Below are 23,940 nucleotides of genomic sequence, written 5' to 3'. Positions count from 1 at the left end.
TTCTTCACAGTCCAACTCTCAAATCCATACATGACCACAAGAAAAACCATAGCCTTGACTAGACAGACCTTTGTTGGCAAAGTAATGTCTTTGCTTTTGAATATGTTATCTAGGTTTGTCATAACTTTCCTTCCAAGGAGTAAGCGTCTTTTAATTTCATGGCTGCAGTCACCATCTGCAGTGATTTTGGAGCCCCAAAAAATAAAGTCTGACACTGTTTCCACTGTTTCCCCATCTATTTCCCATGAAGTGATGGGACCGGATGCCATGATCTTCTACTATACCCCAAATGCCTTGCAGGGCAGCCAAGAGCAAGACTGACTCATTCATAGGGCGGTGACAAGCCACAGCAGGCCAGAACACTGCCCCTGGCATACCTGTGCCCACATCTTCCTTGGAGCAGAAAATGACACAGAGCTGAGCCCTTTTTGCCCCCTACTTATCCCTCCCTCCATGCCTGGACCCAATAAGCTACCCTGGCTATGCCATGACACCCTAGAGATAAAGACTTCCCCACTAAGATTCTCAAGCCAGGTCTCCACCAAAAAAGTTGCCTGAGGTGACCAGCCACGCCAGAGTGATAGGAACATTTTCAGCTGGGATGCAGTTTCAAGTATATCCCTAGGTCCAGATATTTTGCTCTCAAATATGTGGAAGCAGAATACACTTCTGGTTTGAGCATAAAGCCACAAACAAGAAACTGGCAACTTCCTAAAGGTAGAATCCATGTTGCTATTCCCTATTTCTTTAGCCTGAGGGTAACCATGGAGGCACATGAATAGAGATAGGGGACCTAGGGAAAGATTAGACTATTTCAAAATATTTCTCAAACACTATCTGTCGCCTCTTGGATACCTACTCTATGCTAGGCCCTACCAAAAATGACAAATTACTTTTATCAAACATTCCTATTATATGCTACTAAATTTAGACACTTAAGGCACATACAGGTCCAACTACCCAGGTGATAGCTGAATATCCAGGCTTGAAATTAGGTTGAGGGTAAAAATCTGAGACTCTCCTCCAGGCTACAACACAGAAGAATCACTATATTACTACTATCAGGCCACAGCCTCAAGGCCCCATTCCAGCTTCTGCTCTCTCTCCTGGGCTTTCAGAAGGTAACAACACACACACACACACACACACACACAAACACTGGGCTTTCAGAAGGTAACATCACACACACAGACACACACACACAAATCTTAAACACATTTAGTCTGTAAGTGGAAGAAATTCTTCACTAGTGAAGAGTGTAAGGTGAATCAGAGAAAAGCCAAAGCAATCATCTCTTCAGCAGAAGAGTCTCTCTCTCTATCTACCTCTCTCTAGTCTTTTCTGAATATGCAATTAAGCAACTTTTATTATGCTTATTGCTGTAGGATATAATCATAAGACATGCCTCCTGCTTGCAAGAATTTACTCTATTTAGAAAGACAAAATCAACACACAAGAAACCTGTCATTGAAAAAGGCAACCCCAAGGTGTATGTAAAACTGAAGCAGACTGACAGATACAGAAGACAAACTAGTGGTTACCAAAGAGGAGAGGGACAAATTAGGGATTACAAACCACTATGTATAAAGCAGATAAGTAAAAAGGATACATTGCATGGCACAAGAAATTACAGCCATTATAACAGCTATCTTAAAATGGAGTATAACTTGCAGGTGTACACTATGCTGTACACCTGACACTATATAATATTGTAAATCAACTATACTCCAATAAAGAGGGGAGGAGCACTAAGATTTCCAGTGCAAGAGTGGTGGAAGCAACACAAATGGAGGGGTAAATGATAGACAAATGGTACACATAGGTATCTTCAATTTCAAGCACAATCTCCCCCTTTTTTGTCCTATTCTTAGTAGAAATGTGTCTCACTTCAAGAAAAATCTGAAATACAAAAACCCAAGACATAAAATTGGGAATCATTCACTAGAAAAAAGGATTTCTTTGCTGTAAAGTTTAAGACAGATAAGATAGTAAATTTTATGTGTTTTTATCACAATTTTTTTAAAAGGCAATGTATATAGGGGTTAAAAATTTCAGCAACACAGTAAGATTAAAAAAACACGGAAACAAACCTCCAGAGGTAGTCTGTTTCTAGCAAGTATATAGAGTCCTCTCTGTTTTTCATACAAATACTAATACTACCATGCCATGAACTTTTATCTTGCTTGCTTTAGTTTTCTCTTAATGGATCTTAGAGATTGCTCCATATCTGTGTATGTGTGTGTGTGAGAAGGTGGATATATCTTTCTTTTTAACTGCTATATAATATGGTGCTATCCACCACATCAACTAGTCCCTTATCAACATACACTAAGATATTTTTTATCAAAATGTGTTAATGGCTTTGCACACTAATTTTTGCACATTTTTCCCCCTCAACAAAAATGTTCAGATTTCACCCTTCATAATACTTCCAAGCAACTGCGCTGTGTGCTAAGTCGTGTCCAACATTGCGATGCTAGGGACTGTAGCCTGCCAGGCTCCTCTGTCCACGGGATTCTCCGGGCAAGAATACTGGGGTAGGTTGCTATGCCCTTCTCCAGGGGATCTCTCCAACCCAGGGATTGAACCCACATCTCTTATGTCTCCTGCATTGGCAATCGGGTTCTTTACTACTAGCGCCACCTGGGAAACCCAACTATGAATGATAACTGACATTTGCTTTAATTTGAATTTAACAGTGCTTCACTTAGGCTCATCTCTACTAGGCTGTATGTTGTGGTTGTCACAAGGAATCACCAAAGGTATGACTGATGAAGAAACAGAATACACACACCATCCTCTGAATAATTTGTTCATCCTTCATTCTATCATCTTTCTTTATAAATGGTTTGTCAATGATATAGCAGTCCTCCCTTATCTATGTGGGATACATTCCAAGTCTTGGAACCATGGACAATACTGAACCCTATATATTCTATGTTTTCTCCTATAGCGTACACAGCGTAGGTATGCTGAACTAAAGGATGATTCACATCCTGGACAGGAAGGAGAAGGATGGCACAAGATTTCATCACATTACTGAGAACAACATGCAATTAAAAACTTACAAATTGTTTATTCCTGGAATTTTCCATTTAATATTCTCAGACCTGAAGTAACTGAAACCGCAAAAAGCAAAACTTCTGATGAGGGGGAACTACTTCTACCCTTTACTGTGTTTAATGCTCAGAAAATTAAAAATATACATACATACATACACACACACATTCATTACTTAAGTAATTTTTTCTAAAAACACCTCCTTCCCTTCAGAGTCTCTGAGTCTGCTATTTGGTGTCTTTTAGAGAAAGCACAGTGAGACAGAAGGACTGAGGGCTCTATAGATTCACAGGGTTTGAATCTCAGTTATTCCAAGTTAATCCACTTCTCAGAGCCTCTCGCTTATCATCTGTAGACCAAGGGCAATGCCATGTATCTCCCACTAAGGAAAACTGCCATTCAGGGTGAAAAGTCCATTCAAGAGGACCAAAGTACTTTATTGAATCAGAACTGCCTGGGGAAGTCCAGGAACTGCTCAGAGAAGTGGTAAACAACATGAAGGAATCTGATCAGTCAATGAGAGAAAGGGTGCCTCTGGCAGAGGTAACAACACACATGCCAAGGGTAAGAACTGTGCAGAGCCACAAAGTCCCAACGCAGGTACTAATAAGAAGGTGCAAGGCAATTTAGTCAACAAGTTCTTACTGAGTACCTCTACACACTAGGCGCTGAAGACAGAATCATGAGCAAGAAGGTCCCTGTCCTCACGGAGCTTACAGTGTAGTAAGAGAGAAAGACAAAGGAGTAAAAAGCAATAAGTGGTCTAGTGGAAACAAACAGGGTGCTGTAATAATGTGGTGTTGCTTTACATAGAGAGACCAATAAAGACCTCCAAACTGAGATAATGCTCAACTGAAACTTAAAGGCAAAGGATAATGAGGTGAAGAACAGGGTAAACAGTATTACAGGCAAAGGCCCTGAAGCCAGAGAACTGAAAGCAGGTGATGATGCATGCAGGAGATAAGGGGAAGAGGGACTTGAAATGAGACTTGAAATACAGGGAGGGACCAGATCTTACTAGGCCTTGTAGGCCACAATTTGAGTCAAAATGTGCAAGACTTTGTTCCAACCTGAGACATCTGGACTTGACTGTATAGGTTTACACGAATGCAACACAGGATTTTAAAAGGAGAGACGAGGCTGGGTTGTTTTTTAAGGACAGTAGAAGCTTTTGAGAGGATGGCTGCAATAGGGAGTGACAACAGCTTGGAGACCAAAAGACAGCCTACCTTAGAGCACGGTCACTGTGTACAGAGAAAGCAGCATCCCAGAGGCAAATCTGAAATGCAGCTGGCAGCCTTCAAAGTCTATGTTCCATCCTGCTTTCTCAGTCCAAAGCCTAAGTCCCCTGTATATTCCAGAGCTAGTGACCTGCAGTCTACCAGGTCATTAAGGCCCTCTTACCAGGTAGAGTCTGCCTCACTGGGAATGTGTGCCTACCACCAGCATGAGAAGATGAGGTACACAGAGACAGTTATCCACTGTCCCCACTGGATGACAGGTGACAGTCTAAGTTTCCTGGGACCTCAGGATCCAAGTAAAGAGTTCAAATCCTTTTCTTTCCCCTTTAGGGGAGGGGTAAGGGGAAGGTGGTCAAAGAGTCCTCTAAGTCAGAGTTTCTCCAAATATGGTCTGTAGATGATGACTGGTGTCAGAGTCACCTATAAGGCCAATCAAAATGCAGATTCCTGGTTACCACCCATACCAATTTAATCAGGATAGCAGGAGTAAAGACCAGGAATTTGCCTTTTTTATTTTATACTAAGGCAATGGCACCCCACTCTAGTACTCTTGCCTGGAAAATCCCATGGACAGAGGAGACTGGTAGGCTACAGTCCATGGGGTCGCAAAGAGCCGGACACAACTGAGCGACTTCACTTTCTCTTTTCACTTTCATGCATTGGAGAAGGAAACGGCAACCCACTCCGGTGTTCTTGCCTGAAGAGTCCCAGGGACGGGGGAGCCTGGTGGGCTGCCGTCTATGGGGTCACACGGAGTTGGACACGACTGAAGTGACTTAGCATAGCATAGCCAGCCAATTAACAATGTTGTGACAGTTCCAGGTGCATAAGAGAGTGACTCAGCCGTACATATACATGTGTCCATTCTCCCAGGATAAGTAAGTATCCAACTCCTCAACACTTGCCTCCATGGGTAATTCTGATATATTAAAGCCTCAAAACCGCAGCTCTAGGAATAGGGCTAATGGAGGAAAGCTGACTGGCAATGTCAAAACCAGGGGACCTCATAGAGCCAAGACTCAAGCTGGGCAGGAAATCAACTAAAAAAGGAGTCAGAAGGGCTTATGAAATTTGAAGGCCCCCAAAGCAGAAAATAGAAGACAGGACATCAGAGCATGGGGATTAGAGAGCAGAGGAGTCAAAGACAGGTAGCACTCTTGGGGCAATCACTAACGATGGCCATGATCTCCAGCTGCCTTAGGCTGGGTTTTCCAGGAAGCACTAGGCGGGGAGTGCAGAGGATTCATCTCACACAGACCAGCTGACTGGGCCTTGGATGTCCAGTATGTGCAGACAATCACTCCATCCAACCATCATAAGGGGGACAACACCACTAATCAGTAAGTACTATTTCTATCCCAGTGATTCCCCTTCAGCATCCACCACGATGCCAGCTATTGGTCAGGCTGTAGAAGAGCACCAGGCTATGTAGAAAAACACACAGAACACCTCTAAAGGGTAATGACTAGCCCTACTCACCAAGATTCCTTACTTGGCACATCAGAGCCCTCTAACATTGCCATAAACTCTAGGACAACTCCAGGTAAGAAATTCTGAAGCCCACTGCCTTCAACCTTCAGGTCCTACCATCCATGCACACCCAGCCGGCCTTTCACTACTCTTTACTGCTGCTAAGTCACTTCAGTCATTTCCGATTCTGTGCGACCCCATAGACGGCAGCCCACCAGGCTCCCCCTGTCCCTGGGATTCTCCAGGCAAGAACACTGGAGTGGGTTGCCATTTCCTTCTCCAATGCATGAAAGTGAAAAGTGAAAGTGAAGTTGCTCAGTCGTGTCCGACTCTTCGCGACCCCATGGACTGCAACCCATCAGGCTCCTCCATCCATGGGATTTTCCAGGCAAGAGTACTGGAGTGGGGTGCCATTGCCTTTACTAGGCCTCACCAAAAGAGTCCCACCCTATATTATACACTCCCATGTCCCTCCTCAAACTTCAGAGAGAAATTCCACAGATTCAGGTTAGGCAGGAAGTCCCAAACTCCTGAGGCTAGCTCCTATGCTTAATTTGGAGGGAGGAGATAGCCTGAAGGAGTGCTCACCATACCTGAAGGCAGTACCCTCAGCCTACCAGAAGGGAACACCGAGATTGCTGAAGGCTTCTGTACAGGAAACTTATTAAAAAATATGAGCGAGTTGAGCCTAATACATTTAAAAGGAGGGAAGGTAAGCTCCTGGGAGCAGAAATTAAAGCAGAGGCAGGGTGAGGTAAGATAGGATTTCTGGGGATTTGACTTTAAATAGCATATAAAACACAAAGCAACACAAAATTCAGTTCAAACTTTTACGTGCTAACTACCTGATCCTTCCTATAATCCAACAGCTGGTTTTACACTACAGAAGTAACAATGCTAGAAGATAATTTTAGTAATTCCAAAGATTATTTATGGCTTTAATCCTGAACTGCTTGCCCTGTCCCTGCTTACACTCCACCCATGATCCTGATTCTCTAGGTTTTTCACCTAATGATTCAGCTTCCAACTTCATCCTTGCCTCATCTTATTATCCCTAAGCCTTTTGCTTCTTTGCTTGCTTGCTTAGGATTGCACTCCACTCTCAGCTATTCTGCCATCAAACACTCAAATAATCTGCCTATTCAGATCCTCAACCGTGATCCTAGGTACTCATGCCCCTTTCATGGCCAAGTCCCCTTGGCCATGGCCAAGGATCGAAAGGAGATACCCAAGCAGTGGCAGGGCATTTAAGGAAGCATGTTCTAAGCAGATTGAACAGCCTATGTAAAGTCCCTGGAGCAAGAAAGCTTACCTGAAGAGATGTGATGAGCTGGGGAGGTCAAGGTACAGAGTACACCATGGCAGATGATGCTGGAGAGACCAAAAAGGAGGGTCTTGTAAGACATATGAAGCTGTTTTATCATTCTCTTAACAAGTATTCACTGAGTGCTTACAATGTGCCAGGCACTGTCCTGTTTTACTGCTGTAAATAAAACAGACAATATCCCTATTCTCAGAGAATTTACATTCCAATTGGTGGAAACTATAAACAAATACATGGCTAAACTAGAAAAATATCACTTATTAGCTAGTGCTATGTAAAGAAATAAATAGGTGATGTGCTGGGATGTACATATATAAGTGGCTACTTCATAATCATTAGGTGGTCACAGGAAAGCCTCTCTGAGGAGATGACATTTAGAAGTAGGTATCCAGGGACTTCCAGGTGGTCCAGTGGTTAAGACTCTGCACTTTCCATGCAGGGAGTGTAGGTTCAATATCTAGTTGAACTAAGATCCCATATGCCACATGGCACAGTCAAAAAAATTTTTAAATAATAAAAACATAAAAGTAGGTGTATCTAAATAAAAAGGAATGAGCCATTCAAAAATCAAGGGAAAAAGCATTCTAAGTGTGGTAACAGTACACACATGCAGAGGAATTAGATCATGATCTAATGGGTTTGGGTGGACTCCGGGAGCTAGTAATGGACAGGGAGGCCTGGCGTGCTGTGGTTCATGGGGTTGCAAAGAGTCGGACACGACTGAGTGACTGAACTGAACTGAACATTAAGAGGAAGAAAAAGCAGACAATAACAATGATGATAATAGCTAATAGCACATTCTAGATGCCTATCCATTGTTCTAAGCATTTTACATGCATTAATTCATTTAAGTCCTCGCAAATACTATATTTTATAAAGTAGAAAACTAAGGTACAGGACAGAGGCAAGGAAGAAAAAAGCAAATTGATCCAAGAAATACTGGGGAGGACAAGTCCTATGACAGGCTGGCTGTCAGTGATGGAAGGGGAGGGAGGACTTGGAATGACCACTAGGCTTTGGGCCCAGCAACCGCATGGGTGGTGGTGGTGCTGTTTACCACGTGGCAGGACACTGGAGAAGAAGCAAGAGGGGAAGAGCAGGAGCTGCATTCTGCTGAGTCTTCAAAACGTCCCAGTGAAGTTGTCCATGTGAACAATTGAATAGTCTGGTCTGGAGAGCGATCCGGGCATCATCCATGTGCAGATGGTAACTGAAGTGGCCAGAGAGGCTGAGACCACCTAGGGGGTATAGGAAGAAAAGAAAAGGAAAAAAAAGGCCTAGAAACAGAATGATGACTTTTAAACCACAAAAAGTTCAATAAAAAAATAAAAAATTTTAAACTACATAAGAAAAAAGAAAAACCAAAAAAAGTTTTTAAAAGCACAAAAAGAATCACTGACAACAGAAAATCAGAAATACCTTAATGTCCCTCAATAGGAAAAAAGGTAAATAAAACATAATGCATCTAGTCTATGAAATACTATACAGTAGCCAAAAAGAACGAGACCGATCTTCAGGTACCGATACGGAATACTGTCAAGGCACATTATGGAATCAAAGAAAGAAATACATGAATGATACACAAAATGTGACCCCATTTGTGTAAATAAATAAAACACAAAAATACCACTTTAAATTTTTTCTGGGTTCATACATACGTATGAAAACACAAAGTCTGGGAGGTACATTCTAAACTTAACAGGCTGCCTCTGGGAATACAGAAATAATTGAAATAGGAGAGCAGGAGTATTTAAAACACCTATAATCTTTTGAAATTAACAGTTTTTAATATATTCATATTTTAATTCACAACAGAAAAAGGTGCTCCAAAACTGGAAATTCATACTTGTGTAAATCGTGGAAGATTTTTAAATGTGGTGTGATTTTGACAATGTTTTAAATTTTAGTCACATTTTATTCTGATGAGAATTTTTGTCAAGATGTTGAGCTTTTGTTTTTTGAAACTGGTTTGTCATAACATATAGTACATAACGATAGTATTTATTTTCTAACACTACTGTAAGTGTGTAGACTTGAATTTACTGCTAAGAGAACAATTATTTGTAAAATAATATTAAATCCAGTATTAGCTGTCTATTTCAGACACTACTTGCAGAGATCTATGTTACACTTTTTAAAGAATCACCCTCACGGTTGAAAGTAAATGTACTCTGTTTTGGTGCAGCTATCAGTGTTCTAATAAGCATGAGGTTACATTAAGGTGGTGGAAGCAGGAGGATAATTTTAATTCCACTGGGAAACTTAGGTTTTCCTAAACTTATTGGGAAAATAGTTTTCCTTATACTGCTGAAGTTTCTTTTTGGTATAGTATCTTTCTAAAAGAAGAGTGTGAAGGAGAAATTGAAGTCTGTACCTTTCCTCAACTGACCAGCATTGTATTCATGAATACTGTGTGTCTTCCAATGAACAGTGTGGAAGCTGTTCATTTTTCAATCTGAAGTGAAAATACTTTCAAAAACTTTTTAAAAAACCTACGTTTTGATTTTTTTAGACTATATTATTACATTGTCTATAAAATTAAAGATCAATTTTTCAAAAAATAATGGGAATTCCTGCACCTTCTTCTCAATTTTGTTATGAACCTAAAACTGTTCTTAAAAAATAACTCAGTTTTGAAACGCTGGAAAAGAGGGAGCCTACAAAGGACATCCTTTACTTCAAATACTAAACTTTCTGTTTCTTCCACCCTCGACCGGCCTTGATGTTTAAATCTTCCAGCTTGCCATCTCTCCATGTCTGAGAAGTTAACATCAAACCCCCTAATTCCATGCTCTAGCCTTAATCCTTGGCCCCAGACCAAGTCTGGCCACAGATCCCCTAGACTGGGCCAGAACCCCTGGAGGAGGGTGAAATGCCTAAGTCCTAAACAAATATGAGAGAATGAGTGTGAAGATGCCAGCTTCAAAGACAGGAATCAGGTGGCCTTGCTGGCCAGCAGCAATCTCAAAAGGGAAAAAGTATTTGAAGATCTGGAAGCAGCTCTGCAGTGCTGGGGGATAGGCTGGGGGACAGTCAGACAAAATCAGGGGATGCAGTGTGGGACAAGCTGAAGAGATCGTCAGCCCCACTCATGAAGACACTAAGCGAAGTGCAACAATATGGTGGAAACCACATTCACAGCAAAAGGAAGAGCGGAAGCTGCAGTCTATGAAGGGGCTGGGGCATGGTGGAAGGTTGTCTAGGCATATCTTAAGGAGTCACTGCAGATCAAAGCAGCAATTCCAGGAGGCACAGAGTGAAAGTTTAGAAAATTTCTGGAACAGCAGAAAGAGACCAGGGACTTGGCTCCTTCCTGAAAAAAAGAAGGTTCTACAAATGAGGAGCAAGGACACTGAAATAAAGCCTTTCCTTCGTCAATAAACCAAAGACAGAGAAATCATGATAGATCTCTGGTGATTGCACTCTTAACTTCCTGAGGATAAAAGACGATATATTTGTTCGACATATATTCCTGGCTACCCAAAGAGATGACACTGCCTAGGTCTTACCCAAAAGCTGACTCACCATCAATTAGTCTCTATCACAGCCTGCTGTGCCTCACGCATCACATAGTCACATACCGGACAGCTCTGAAAAGAAAACAATCTGGTGTGAGCTGTCAAAGTCCTCTCGGTACCTGACCTCACCCTCTGGGGTAGGTTTCATTTCAAAACTGAAAGGGACTGAAGGGCTGGGGAAATCCAAAGATCAACAGAGCCCAAGAACAGGTGGTTCCCAGCAGAAAAGGGTCCCATGCTGGAATTCAAACAGAAACCAGACCACTGATAAGGCAGTTAATGATGTCTGTCTCCAAGCCTTCAGATGCCATTTATACATTTCCCAATATTTACAACAGAGAATGACCATGATAATCCTACTGCTAACAACTAAAAATATAATTCTTAAATTTTGAAAAAACTTCTAGGCTTTATTAAATTTTAGAGCTTTGGGGTATCTCCAATAGCTGGGGTATTGGGGGGATTTCTTAATTCTGCAGTCATTCACATGGGCCACATTTTAATAGTAACAAATTCTATCACCTCCTCTTCCTTCTTCATCTCCTCATGAACTCTTGGAAAAACTCTCGTCACACTAAAAAATCACCAATCAGTTCACGATGGCTCTCTCACTACAGCAATATTCAATACAATTAAAGTGTACCTCATTAAAAGAGTCAGTTTATTTTCTTGAGGTTCATTTTAACTACCTGAGTAACCCTTAGGTAAGTCACTTAACCTTTCTGCGCTCAGTTTCTTCATCTACAAAGTAAGGGGGTTGGAAACAGACACAAGAAAAGCAATAAAACTTCCCTTAACTGAGAAAAAACTTAGGTTTTTAAGTCTAAAAGGTTCATCAAGTGGCAAGCAGAGTTTCTTTTTTTTAAATATCATATCTAAATCTATCATAAAACACTAAGCATGAAGAAAAAACTTAAACTTTCAAAGAGAAGTGGCTATTAGTTACAAAGGGAAAAGAATCCTATTGACGCTGGACTTTTAATCTTAATCACTAGAAATTAGACAATAGAAAGCTATATACTTTGTAGTGTGTGGCTCAGTTACTCCTCAGTCTTGTCCAACCCTTTGCGACCCCGTGTACTGTAGCCCACCATGCTCTTTTCCACATGGAATTTTCCAGGCAAGAATACTGTAGTGGCTTGCCACTTCCTACTCCAGGGCATATTCCTGACCCAAAAGTTGAACCCACGTCTCTTGCATCTCCTGCATTGGCAGGCAGATTCCTTACCACTGCACCATCTGGGAAGCCACACTTTGTAGAGACTAGGACTACTATTCAATCTTAAACCTAGCTGACATCATTCACACATGAAGATACAAGATACACACACACACAGACACAAAGTAAATAAAGAAATGGACCTTGAAAGCAGCATCTAGGCCCCTTTTCTTAAAAAAAAAAAAAAAAAATCACTCAAAGTGTCCTAGTCAAATTAATATTTAAGGAACTTCTTCCCTGGCAGTCAATAGGTTATTAAGACTCCATGCTTCCACTGCAGGGGGCACAGATTTGATCCCTGATACAGGAATGCTGCGCAGAGCAGCCGCCCCCCCCACCCCAATTAATATTTAAAATTGAATCAAAGCTGAGAAAGACAAAGAATACATGAGACATGTTTCTCCTCCCCTCAAGAAAAACCATTTAATTTACTAGGTGACTTCCGATGGTGTTTCCAAGTACAAACAGAAACTGTCCTATACACAACCCTCCCTGACAGTCGGGTTTGCGAGTTGCTCATCACCTAGTGGCCTGATGAAGTAAATGCAGTTTCAAGTGCCCGGATAAACTTCCCGACATTTTGTGATCTCTGGCAGTATATACGGGGGCTACAGACTGATGGCCTAGAGATTCTGAGCAGAGAACTGCAAACCTGCCAGACTCACAGCGAATTGAATAGATTCAGTTCACCATCCAATCGTTCCCCAAGAATGTGGGGACAGCCCACATTTCGTGCTAACTAATCACAAGAAGTGCAAGGCTGCACTTGCAAACAGTGAGACAGACAGACTGCTTCTGTGCTGACCAATGTGAACTGAAAGCAAGCTTAGATGCTAGGAGAAAACTGCAAATATTCCTTATAAATAGGAAGAGTGTCTTCAAACATTCTCACAATTGGATATGGAAGATACAGGCTATAACCGATGAGAACAGATTGCAATTAGATTTCAATTCAAAACAAGAAATAATTTTCTACCAAAAAGAGCTATTCAACAATATAATGGAAGAAACCATAAACAAAATGAAAAGATAATCTACAGAATGGGAGAAAATATTTGCAAATAACACACTCGACAAGGGCTTTACTGGCAAAATACACAAACAACTCACACAACTCAATAACAAAAAAACAAACCACCCAATCAAAAAATGGGCAGACCTAAACAGACATTTGTCCAAAGAAAACATACAGATGGCCAACAGGCACATGAAAAGATGTTCAACACTGCTAATTATTAGAGAAATACTCTTTGTGACCCCATGGACTATACAGTCCATGGAATTCTCCAGGCCAGAATACTGGAGTGAGTAGCCTTTCCCTTCTCCAGGGGATCTTCCCAACCCAGAGATCAAACCCAGGTCTCCCACACTTCAGGCGGATTCTTTACCAGCTGAGCCACAAGGGAAGCCCAATTATTAGAGAAATACAAATCAAAACTACAATGAAGGGACTTCCCTGGTGGTCCAGTGGTTAAGAATCTGCCTTGCTATGCAGGAGACACCAGTTCAATCCCTGGTCAGAGAACTAAGATCCCACATGCCCCAGAGAAACTGAGTCTGTGTGCTGCAACTAGAAAGCCTGTGAGCCACAACTACTGAGCCCACACACCGCACCAAACGATCCCCCATGACACAACAAAGATCATGCGTGCCGCAACTACGACCCAGTGCAGCCACATAAATAAATACTTTTATTTAAAAACTACGATGCAGAATTACCTCACATGGGTCAGAATGTGCCATCACTAAAAAGGTCTACAAATAACAAATGCTGGAGAGGGTATGGAGAAAAGGGACACTTCCTACACTGTGAATGGGAATGTAAATTGGTGCAGCCACAATGGAAACAACTGGAGGTTCCTTAAAAAACTAGAGTTGCCGTATTATTCAGCAATCCTACTCTTGGACATATAGTCAGAGAAAACTCTAATTCAAAAACATACAGGCAACTGAGTTCCAGCTGAAGGGAATGAGATTAAGTAAGAAGGTCTCTATACCATGGCTCATACAAAGCAGACAACCTGCAAATTCACTTGTAGTAAAGCACCAAGGAAGCAACTGGCCACAAAAGCCTCTCACAAAGAGTACGCCCTCTATTGCAAGGGTGAAGAAATCTCATCATTACAGGCCTGGTATTGCAGCACTCCATGAAATGAGAATTATCAGAAGTCCACTGAATTCCTGATTCACAAACTTTCCTTCCAGTGTGGGAAGTTGCTAGGGAATTCAAAACACATCTGCACTTCTAGAGTGCAGCTACTGGTCCTTCGAAAGAGGCAAGTGAAATCTATCTGTGGTCGGCTATTTTGAAGACACCAACCTGTGTGTTATCCATGCCAAACGTGCAACAATTATGCCAAATGACATCCAGCTAGCATGCCACATACATGGAAAACATGCTTAAGAATCCACTCTGATGGGAAATATTTCATTCTTTAAAAATATTTTTTTCTCTTCTTCCTATTATTGGTAGTTTTGAACATTAGATTTTTTTTTCCCCTGGGGTCAAAACATACCTAAGTATATGTTTACAAGTGGAAAAATAGAGTACAGAAATCAGGTATTGGCAGTTTTTCCATTTTCATTTCTGTGTGAATTTTTAATATAAATGCAGGGACATAAAGGCATTAATGTAAGTCAAAATGTTTCAGTGAACAAGTTTCAGCAGTTCAACTTTATAACAATTATAAATAAACCTGTTAAATTTCTCTGGACAATGAAAAAAAAAGATACAGACACCTCAGTGTTCACAGCAGTACTCTTTACAATAGCTGAGACATGGAAACAACCTAAATGGCCATCAATAGATGCATATATGTAAGCAATACATATACACAATGAAATAGTACTCAGTCATTAAAAATAATGAAATAATGCCATTTGCAGCAACATGGATGGACCTGGAGACTATCGTACTAAGTGAAGTCAGAAAGAAAAAGACAAATACCACATGATATCACTTACATGTGGAATCTAAAATATGATACCAATGAATTTATTCACAAAACAAGAACAGACTCACAGACATAGAAAACAAACATAGTTACCAAAAGAGAAAACGGGTACAGGAGGGATAAATAAAAGAGTTTGGGACTAGCAGACACAAACAACTATATATAAAACAGATAAACAACGTGGTCCTATATAGCACAGGACATACTCAATATCCTATAATAACTATAATGGAAAATTTTAAATATATATATACACACACATACATATATATAATTAGATTCCTTGAGAAGTGATGAGCTTCCCAGCAACGGAACTATTCAAAAATAATTTAAATGATCAAATCTGTCAGGGGACTACAGAAAGCAATCCTGTAAGTGAATGGCAGACTGGAGACAAGGAGACTGACTGTATTACCTCAAAGGCCCTTTCCAATGCCAAGAGTCTATCATTCTAAATAAAGCAAACAAATAAAACAAAAACCACTAATAAACAACTGAAGAATTTTTCCTTTGCATTTTTTTTCAAGCTCCGACCCACCAAGAAGCCAGTACAATTTTGTGGCTGTGGTACCACTTTTCACTTAAGTAAAAGTGGACAAATTATTTAACTCTATTTGCTTCACTCTTATTGTCTATAAATTTACAACCCAAATAATAGTACCCATCTCCTAAGATTACTAAGAAGATTAAATAATACGATAATTTATAAAGTACTTAAAACGATGCCTAACATAGAAACTGTATGAAACCAGCAGCTAGCTGCGGGAAGTGGGGGTGGGGGGTGGAAAGTGAAACCTAAATGTGCTGCTTGTTTTAGTTATCTGCTCCCCACTCTCAACCAAAGAATTCCTGGTTGTCGCTGGCCAGAGGCTAGGTTCCCTTGGCAACCAGCCTCAAAAAAGGAGCTCCGATCTACCTTCCTCAGAAAGGCAGCTCATTCTTTACCCTGAAATCTAGCATCTCCATCTGCACAAAGCAAACTCCCTCAAATCCCACAAATACCAATGTGCCAAATCAAGGAGCTGAGCAAGTATTACCCTCGTCACTTCATATGACCAATCACAGAACATCAGAGCTAGAAGGACTATCAGAGACCATCCAGAGAGACTCCTTTGTTTAATAAATGAGGACAAAAGGCTGAGAAAAGTAAAGTTCTAGATGTGGCAAGCTGATGACAGAGTCAAGACAAGATCCCAGGTCTCTTTATTCTTAGCCTAGTAGTTAAAATTGCCCCATTTTTCAGTAGGACTGGCCCTACTAAGTCCCACACTACTGACCCATACTACGGACTTTAAACAGATAAAAGAGGAATAGAAGCAGTAGAGTGTAGAGGTTGCGAGCAGCGGCTCTGGAGCCAGAATGCTTATTCAAATCCCAGCTCTACCACTTACTGTGTGACTTTAAGCAAGTTTCCTAATCTGTTTCTATAAAATAGGGATAAGGGTTACAGGAAAGATTAGATAAGACTATTTTAACGGTGAGAATCCACCTGCCAATGAAGGGGACACAGGTTCAATCCCTGGTACAGAAAGATCACACATGCCATGGAGCAACTAAACCCAGGAGCCACAACTACTGAGCTTGTGTGCCACAACTACCAAAGCCCGCACGCCTAGAGCCTGTGCTCCGAAACAAGAGAAGCCACACAATGAGAAGCCCTCACACCCTAACAAAGAGTAGCCCCTGCTTGCTCCAACTACAGAAGGCCCACACAAAGCAACAAAGATGTAGTACAGGCAAAAATAAATAAATGTTATTTTTTAAAATTGTCTATTTTTAAAAATGAAAACAATACATTGAAGCCTTTGTTTTTAAAAATAAAATCTTCACTACTCTCATTAGAAAAGAAACATACGCGTATTAAGTTTTTCAAAATAAAGCACATATATACAGTATTTACTTTTTAAAACAATTGTTCCCTACATCCTTTCCCTTTCCACTTTCCTGTCCTCAAAACTAGTATATTATTTAGTCACTTAATCCTCACAAGAAGATTAGTGTCATTTATCATTATCTCCATTTGACAGGCTCAGAAACTGAGGTTCAGAGAGGTTCACAACCATATAGCTAGTGTCTGGCCAGGGCTCCTGGAAAAGAATTTTCAGACATGCAGGAAGGTAAAGATAGTAAACTCCTTCTCTAATCCTGAGAGGAAGTGGTTATGATAAAAGGTTTCTAGAAGGTACCTAAAAAGAACCAAGACTGATTAACAGGATTTTTAAGAAACTCTTGCTTGAACAAGGCAAGATCAAAGAGACGTTGTAACCCCAAAAGCCAGTCATGCAGTGAAGTATAATCAATCCTACCCTCCCCAAAACAGTGCAAATTATTGATAAGCCTAACAAAGCAGGCTCTGAAGATAACCATATCACTGCACACCCATTCTTACCACCCCAATTGATGTATCATTTTAATCCACTAGAAAGCACAGTTCAAAATAAGTGTTTTTTAGAGTGAGCAATTTGAGGCAGGAACAATGTCTTGTTCATATAGATCTTCCCCTCATTATCTGGTACACAACCTTCTACTAATATTTATTCAATACATTTCTGTTTAAAAATGAATAAATTTATTCATTCAACTGCTATGTGCTAGCTACTGTTCTAGAAGGTGGGAATACAGCAAAGAACAAAAAAGTGGGTGAAATTTACATTCTAATCATGGGTGGCAAATATTAAACTATAGAAGAGAGCTCTTCAAACAGTGCCTGGCACACAGTAGGGAGCATTCAAAATATCTAAATAATGAATGCATGAACAGTATATCAAACAGAAATAAGTTCTAAGGAGGAAAACAAAGCAGGAAGGGAAACAAGAAAGGCAGAGAGTAAAGATGGTTTTTATCATAGATAAGATGGCCAAGGAAAGGTTCACAGATTAGGTGACAGTTGAGCAGAAACCTGAAGGAGGCAAGGGGGGAGGCCATATGACATCTGGAAGAAGTGTTCCAGAAAAAGAAACTACCATGGTCCCAAGGCGTGGCATGCTGGATCAACTGCAGAGAGACCAGTGTGGCCAGAGCACAAGGGGAGAGTGGTAGAAGGTGAAGTCAGAGGAGCTGGGAGAGGTGATACACGCTGGGAGAAGATCCCACGAGCTGGGAGAGGTGATACACGCTGGGAGAAGATCCCACGCGGCCATGTGGATCACTTTAAGGACTTCAGTGTTTATTCTGGGTGGGACTCAGTGGACAGTATTCAGCAGAGGAGTGGCATGATTTGATATACACTTAACAAAATTACTCTAGTCACTGTTAAGATCAGACTCAGGGACCAAGAGCAAAAGGAGGAAGACTATATTCCAATAGTAACAGGGAAGGGGGTGAGAAGTGTTCAAACTCTGGATGTATTTTAAGGTAAAGCTCATAGGACCTGCTGGTGGATTGGATGATGAAAGAAAGAGAAAAAAGAGAGTCAAGAGGGACGTTTCTCATGGGCCAGTAGTTAAGACACCATGCTTCCAGTGCAGGGGGTATGGGTTCAATCCCTGGTTGGGGAACTAAGATCCCGCATGCCATGTGACACAGCTCCCCCAAAAGGGGGTGGGGGGAGAATAGAGTCAAGGAAGAGCCCTCTATAAAACTGAAACTGGGGTGGGGAGAAACTGACATAGGTACAGGTTTGAGAGAAGTTCCAAGGTTAATGTATTGAATACACTAAGTTCAAGAAGCTATTACCCTGTAGGCAGCTGACATTAGACTCTTTGAGTTCACAGGAAGACATTTAATCTAGTAATATATACTTTATAATTCTCAAGGTATAAATGGTATTTAAATTCCTAAAAGAGAGAACCTAGGAAATGAGCGTACACAGAGGAGGGATCCAAGGAGTGATCTGAGTACTCCATCATTGGAGGCTGACGAGATGAGAAAGAAATCAGCCAAAAAATGTATGTGTTGGGTGGGAGGGGTTTGCATAGGAATTTGAGAAGAAGGGGCTAGAGAGGCAGAAAGAGAACCAAGGGAGGAGAATCCTAAAAGCAAAATGAAACTAGTGAGGAAGGAGGGTCAAATACTGCTGAGAGATTAAGAGAACCGAGAAACAACCATGGACACACGCACTATATTCTAAGCATTCTTCTCTAAACCATGCATAACACATTTTTTTCTTTTAATCTATGTTAAATCCCAGTATTGTGCAATGAATACACATAAGGTTTCTGTTTAATGCAGCTTTATCCACATCTCAAAAAACTCTTAAATGCTCTTAGTATGGACACCAAACACTTTACACAGTGAATAATGGTGAATAAATGTTTTTTATCTGGTTGAAGTAACTGTCTCTCTGAAACAATGTCCTTAACCAAGTCTTGCTTGTGCTCAGCAGGTGTTATCAGAGAAATGAGCTATTCAAACAAATTTCTTTTGTTCTGCCATAAGTAGCAATTATTCCTGAACTCCTTTCTCTACTTTCTAACCCAAACATCCTAAGCAGCTAAACAAAGACCCTAAATGTCCACACACTACCCTTTAAAAACAAAAGAAAACAAAAATCCAAAAGTTGGATGAGAAAGGGATATGCTATCCATTGCAGCTGCTTTCTTTTACTGTACAAAGGGTTAATCATTATTTGCTAATTCAAAAGCTCTGCTTTACCTACATTTTGACCTTAAAATCTCTAGATAGGAAATGTGACTTCTAGTGTCTTCATCTTAAAAGAGAATTATTGCTACAAAATAAGAATTTTTAACTGTGCTCTAGTGAACACAGACAAGTCTCAATATCTACATTTCTGAAACAGCAAAACAATAATCACCACAAACTGAATCATGCAAATATCTTTCATGTCTCTGTGAAATGGTTACAACTTCTGAATGGACTGAACTCTATGCCTTTGGGCTCTTGCTCCCTCTGCCTGGAATACCATTCCCTGCCCTTCACTATGCAATTTACCAACTTGGGACTCAGAGTGAATGACAACTTCTCCAAGCTGCCTTCCCAGATTCCCTCTCCAAGGCTTGAATCAAGGGCTTCCTCTGAACCCGTAACACCATAGCTTGGTAAGCACCAAAGCTTACTCGTATCCCAATACTTTAAGACATTACACTTTGAATCTGTTTACTCATCTATCTCTTCAAACCATAAACATCCTGAGGGCAGGGACAATATCTCATTCATTTTTACAGCCTCAGTGTTTGGGACATATCAAGCAATCAGTAAGTATCTGCCTAATGAAAGAACATGAAATTTTTACCTCAAATACGTTATATGATTTTGTAGCACGTTTCCTTAGTAAACCAGGTGAATGGAGGCTAATATTAGAATTACTGGCATCTATATGATGCAGCAATCCTACTCCTGGGCATATATCTGGACAAAAGTGTAATTTGAAAAGATATATACATCGCTAACTTCTCAGCAGTACTATTTACAATAGCCAAAACATGGCATCAACCTAAATGTCCATTGACAGCTGAATGGATAAAGAACAGGTGGTACACATATACAATGGAACATTACTCAGCCATAAAGCAGAATGAAATAATGCCATTTGCAACAACATGGATGGACTTAAGAGATTATCATACAAGTGAAGTAAGTCAGAAGGAGAACCACAAACACAATATGATATCACTTATATGTGGAATTTAAAATATGACAAAAATAAACCTATCTACAAAACAGAAACAGACTCACAGGCACAGAAGACAGACTTGTGGTTGTCAAGAGGGAGGCAGGGTAGGCGAGAGATGAATTAAAGAGTTTGGGGTTAGCAGATGCAAACTATTATACACAGAATGGATAAACAAGGTCCTACTGTATAGCACAGGGAACTATATTCAATATCCTGTGATAAGCCATAATAGAAAAGAATAAAAAAAGAATATACATACAAAAGTTTCTTACTGACACAGCATTATAAATCAACTATATTTCAATAAAATAATATAAAATATAAAATTACTGGCATCTAATCACATTTCCAACTGATAGCAGAAACAAAGTAACTTCCCCTACCTGACACTGGAAACAGAGAATAAGAAAAGATCAACTCAGGAAGAGTTATACTAGCTGCTCTTCCTTGATTTGTCCCACACCACAGGAGAGGTTAACAGACCTCTGGATCGCTCTTCTCACCTCCTTTCCACTGATTCTGTATCCTTCTCTTCTCTCTGCCCTATTCTTTTCTCTCTTTCCTTCTCCTACCTTTTTTTCCTTCCTCATATTCTACACTTTGTATTTGCATTCGTTCTCATTTCCCCTTTAACTTTTCTCTGCACTGTTCTCCAGGCCGCATTTCGGTTAGAGTGACCCTGGGGAATCCTTGGGCAATGCTTTGTCCAACTGGAAGAACTTAGGCCAATTCTGGTAAAGCACACCAATAGATCTGCTTCTGTAAAGCACACCAACAGATTTCTCCTATTTCTGAGGAAACCAAGCACTGATTCCCTAACACCAATGGAGGATTACCCGCATATGAGGTCAAATTGTTACTAGCCACAGTGGGTAAGACAAGTTTCTAAACTGCACTGTATAGTATCCTGAAAAGTAACAGGGGAAAGGCCCTCTTAATTTACAGTAATTTTAAATAAAAGAGAAACGGAAAGCTAAATATGAAGGAGAAAGAGAAAAAGAAGTCACGTTTTGGGGGAAAATGCTGTGTGTTGACAGGGCAAATATTAAAAGCTACAGAACAGTTGCTGGACCAGGAAGGTTGGGGAGAGGGGGAAAAAAGTAGTCCCTGACCCAAGAGAACTTAAGTCTTATTCTCACCACTTCCCAAATCCACAAATGTAAACATTAGAGAACCAGAGAGAGGACAGCCTCTTGAACCAAAAGTGTCAGGAACCTAACATAACGAATTGGATGTTCTGGGACAGAAAAATAATGACTGGATAGAAAACATTTTGAATTTAATACGAAGTTATCCCATGTGTTAAAGTCAGTGACACCGTATGAGAAGCCAAGAAAAGGAATAATCCACAATTAAGAATCGAGATCACCAGCTGAGGCCCTAACAAGCTGTGTAACCTTGGGCAAGTCGCTTGACTACTCTGATCCAAAGATGGGTCTTTCACTGGCAAAATTGACTGTAATGATTAAATAACACTTTGAAAAGTTTTATATAACATATCTATGTGAGGTCAAAGGAAGCAAAAATTCTATGTTTCAATTTCCAAAGTGAAAGCCTGACTCACCTTCCCAACCTTGTTAAACCCTTTAATGAACCTGGAAGAGTCATGTGAGGCTCCAGGGGTGGGGTACTGACTATTTATAGTCAGTTCCTCTGTATCTCAGTGGCTTCATCTGTAAAATGGGAGGTGTGGAATTCACTCACATATCCATGAGATAGTGCAGGTCTGAGGAAGGAAGTGGAGAATGTACTGTACATGAGTAAAACATTTACACAACCCTCCCTCCCAGGGATAAATAACCCAGATCATCTGGACAGAATTAGAAGGGGCCTTAGACAGCATTTACTCTCCTGTTTTACAGATGGGAAAACTGAGGCTCAGATAAATGAACTTGATTGTAGAAGTCCAAAAGCCAGCCAGTGGCAGAGCTGGAGCTAGGGGCCAGAGCCACCAGTTCCCATGTCCAGTGCCCTCTTTGCCTGATCTCAGGGTCACGCAAAACACCTGAGGCCCATACAACGCATTACCAACAGCAAGACACACTATAATTTCATCAAAAGCTAAATGTGGGCTATCCAAGGGAAGGGGTATAAGACTCTGAAGAGGTCAGTGCTGACAGCTGGGAAACGGAAGGCCTTGTTGGGAAGGTAAGTAAAGTCCCAGACATATTCAGACATGAAGAGATTAAAGAAATACATCTGGAAGAAAACGTTTATGACTTTACTGGTGGTTCAGAGGGTAAAGCGTCTGCCTACAATGCAGGAGACCCAGGTTCAATCCCTGAGTCGCAAAGACCTCCTGGAGAAGAAAATGGCAACCAACTCCAGTATTCTGGCCTGGAAAATCCCATGGATGGAGGAACCTGGTAGGCTACAGTCCATGGGGTCGCAAAGAGTCGGACATGACTGAGCAACTTCACTCCACTGGGCAGTCTTGGGAAGAAAGACCCAGTGGATAAAATTTTCTTTAGGGAAAAGAAACAGGTGGCAGAGGATCAGAATGCTTTGAATCACATTAATTCTTCTTTTTTTTTTTAGGATAATTCTTGATTATAATTACTTTGTAAATTATAATTTACTCCTTTTGTTGTCTCCTAAGTTTTAACAAGGTTTTTATCTCGTTAGTTTGACATGCATCTCCTTCTTTTAAAAGTAGAGAACAGAAATTACCAGAGTACACTGCATGCAGTATGAGTAAGTAGTTTTTGCAAATATTTTCATTTCTTCATATAAATGTGTATATATGTTTCAGTTATTATGCAAAACATATTTTTCATAGTGGTTTGCTTTTAAAAATGTGAGAACCACTGAAATAACGAACAAAATAAAAGTTCAAATAGTGCCTGGCACACAGTAAGCACTTAGTGCTGTGACTGTCATTGTGACTGTTATGTACCTATCTATTAAAGTTGTCTGTGGGACTATCTATGGTAACATGAAGGCCTTTTGGAGAGTCTAATGCACCAGATCGGTGTAAGTGAAAAGAAGCAAAAAGCACTTCTCTCCACCCATACAACACAGCCCTATTTAGGCACATATTTGTTGCTTGGTCCCCAAGTTGTTACAATGAACTGAAAAGTCCACAGGCCGCAATTTATCTAACATTGTCACGCTCAGTCAATATCTGTGAAGAAACGGAGGCCTGGCGCCAGAGTTAAGTTTATTTATTTTCACCTGGGTGGAGGTTGGGGTGGGGAAGGGGGAAGTCATGCCCATGTGTAGCTGAAGGAAGCAAATGAGTCATACAAAGAAACTGTTTGTTCCCACAGAGCCAGGTAAGTTCAAATGTGCCACAGACCAGGCCGGACTGACAGATACTTGAGGCTTCATGCAGGGCTGAATCACTTCCTTCTCTCTAGCCTCATCCAGACACATTAAAAAAAAAAAAAAGGCATTGGCAAAGTAATGTCTCTGCTTTTTAATATGCTGTCTAGATTGGTCATAGCTTTTCTTCCAAGGAGCAAGTGTCTTTTAATTTCATGGCTGCAGTCACCATCTGCAGTGATTTTGGAGCCCAACAAAATAAAGTCTGACACTGTCTCCACTGTTTCCCCATCTTTTTGCCATGAAGTGATGGGACTA

At 40.7% G+C, this 23,940-nt stretch overlaps 1 long non-coding RNA gene across 9 annotated transcripts in view; it reads right to left on the bottom strand.

Moving 5' to 3' along the window:
- The window catches only part of LOC104992422, a 57,816-nt gene that overhangs the window by 31,858 nt on the left and 2,018 nt on the right, over positions 1-23,940 (bottom strand). For 7 of the 9 annotated variants that reach the window (XR_825698.1, XR_825699.1, XR_825697.1 and 4 more), the window contains exons 3-6: positions 21,923-22,084; positions 10,621-10,685; positions 8,153-8,333; positions 7,084-7,142 (exon numbers count right to left, since the gene is read on the bottom strand). This is a non-coding gene — a long non-coding RNA (uncharacterized LOC104992422). The remainder of the gene's footprint in view (positions 1-7,083; positions 7,143-8,152; positions 8,334-10,620; positions 10,686-21,922; positions 22,085-23,940) is intronic. The other 2 variants (XR_825702.1, XR_825700.1) reach the window with 2 other exon arrangements.

The sequence above is a fragment of the Bison bison genome, unplaced genomic scaffold, assembly GCF_000754665.1.
Source record: "Bison bison bison isolate TAMUID 2011002044 unplaced genomic scaffold, Bison_UMD1.0 scf7180017864215, whole genome shotgun sequence".
In the NCBI taxonomy this organism is placed as follows: Eukaryota; Metazoa; Chordata; class Mammalia; order Artiodactyla; family Bovidae; genus Bison; species Bison bison.
Note: the sequence above shows the minus strand (reverse complement) of the source record. Positions and strands in the feature narration are given on the sequence as shown.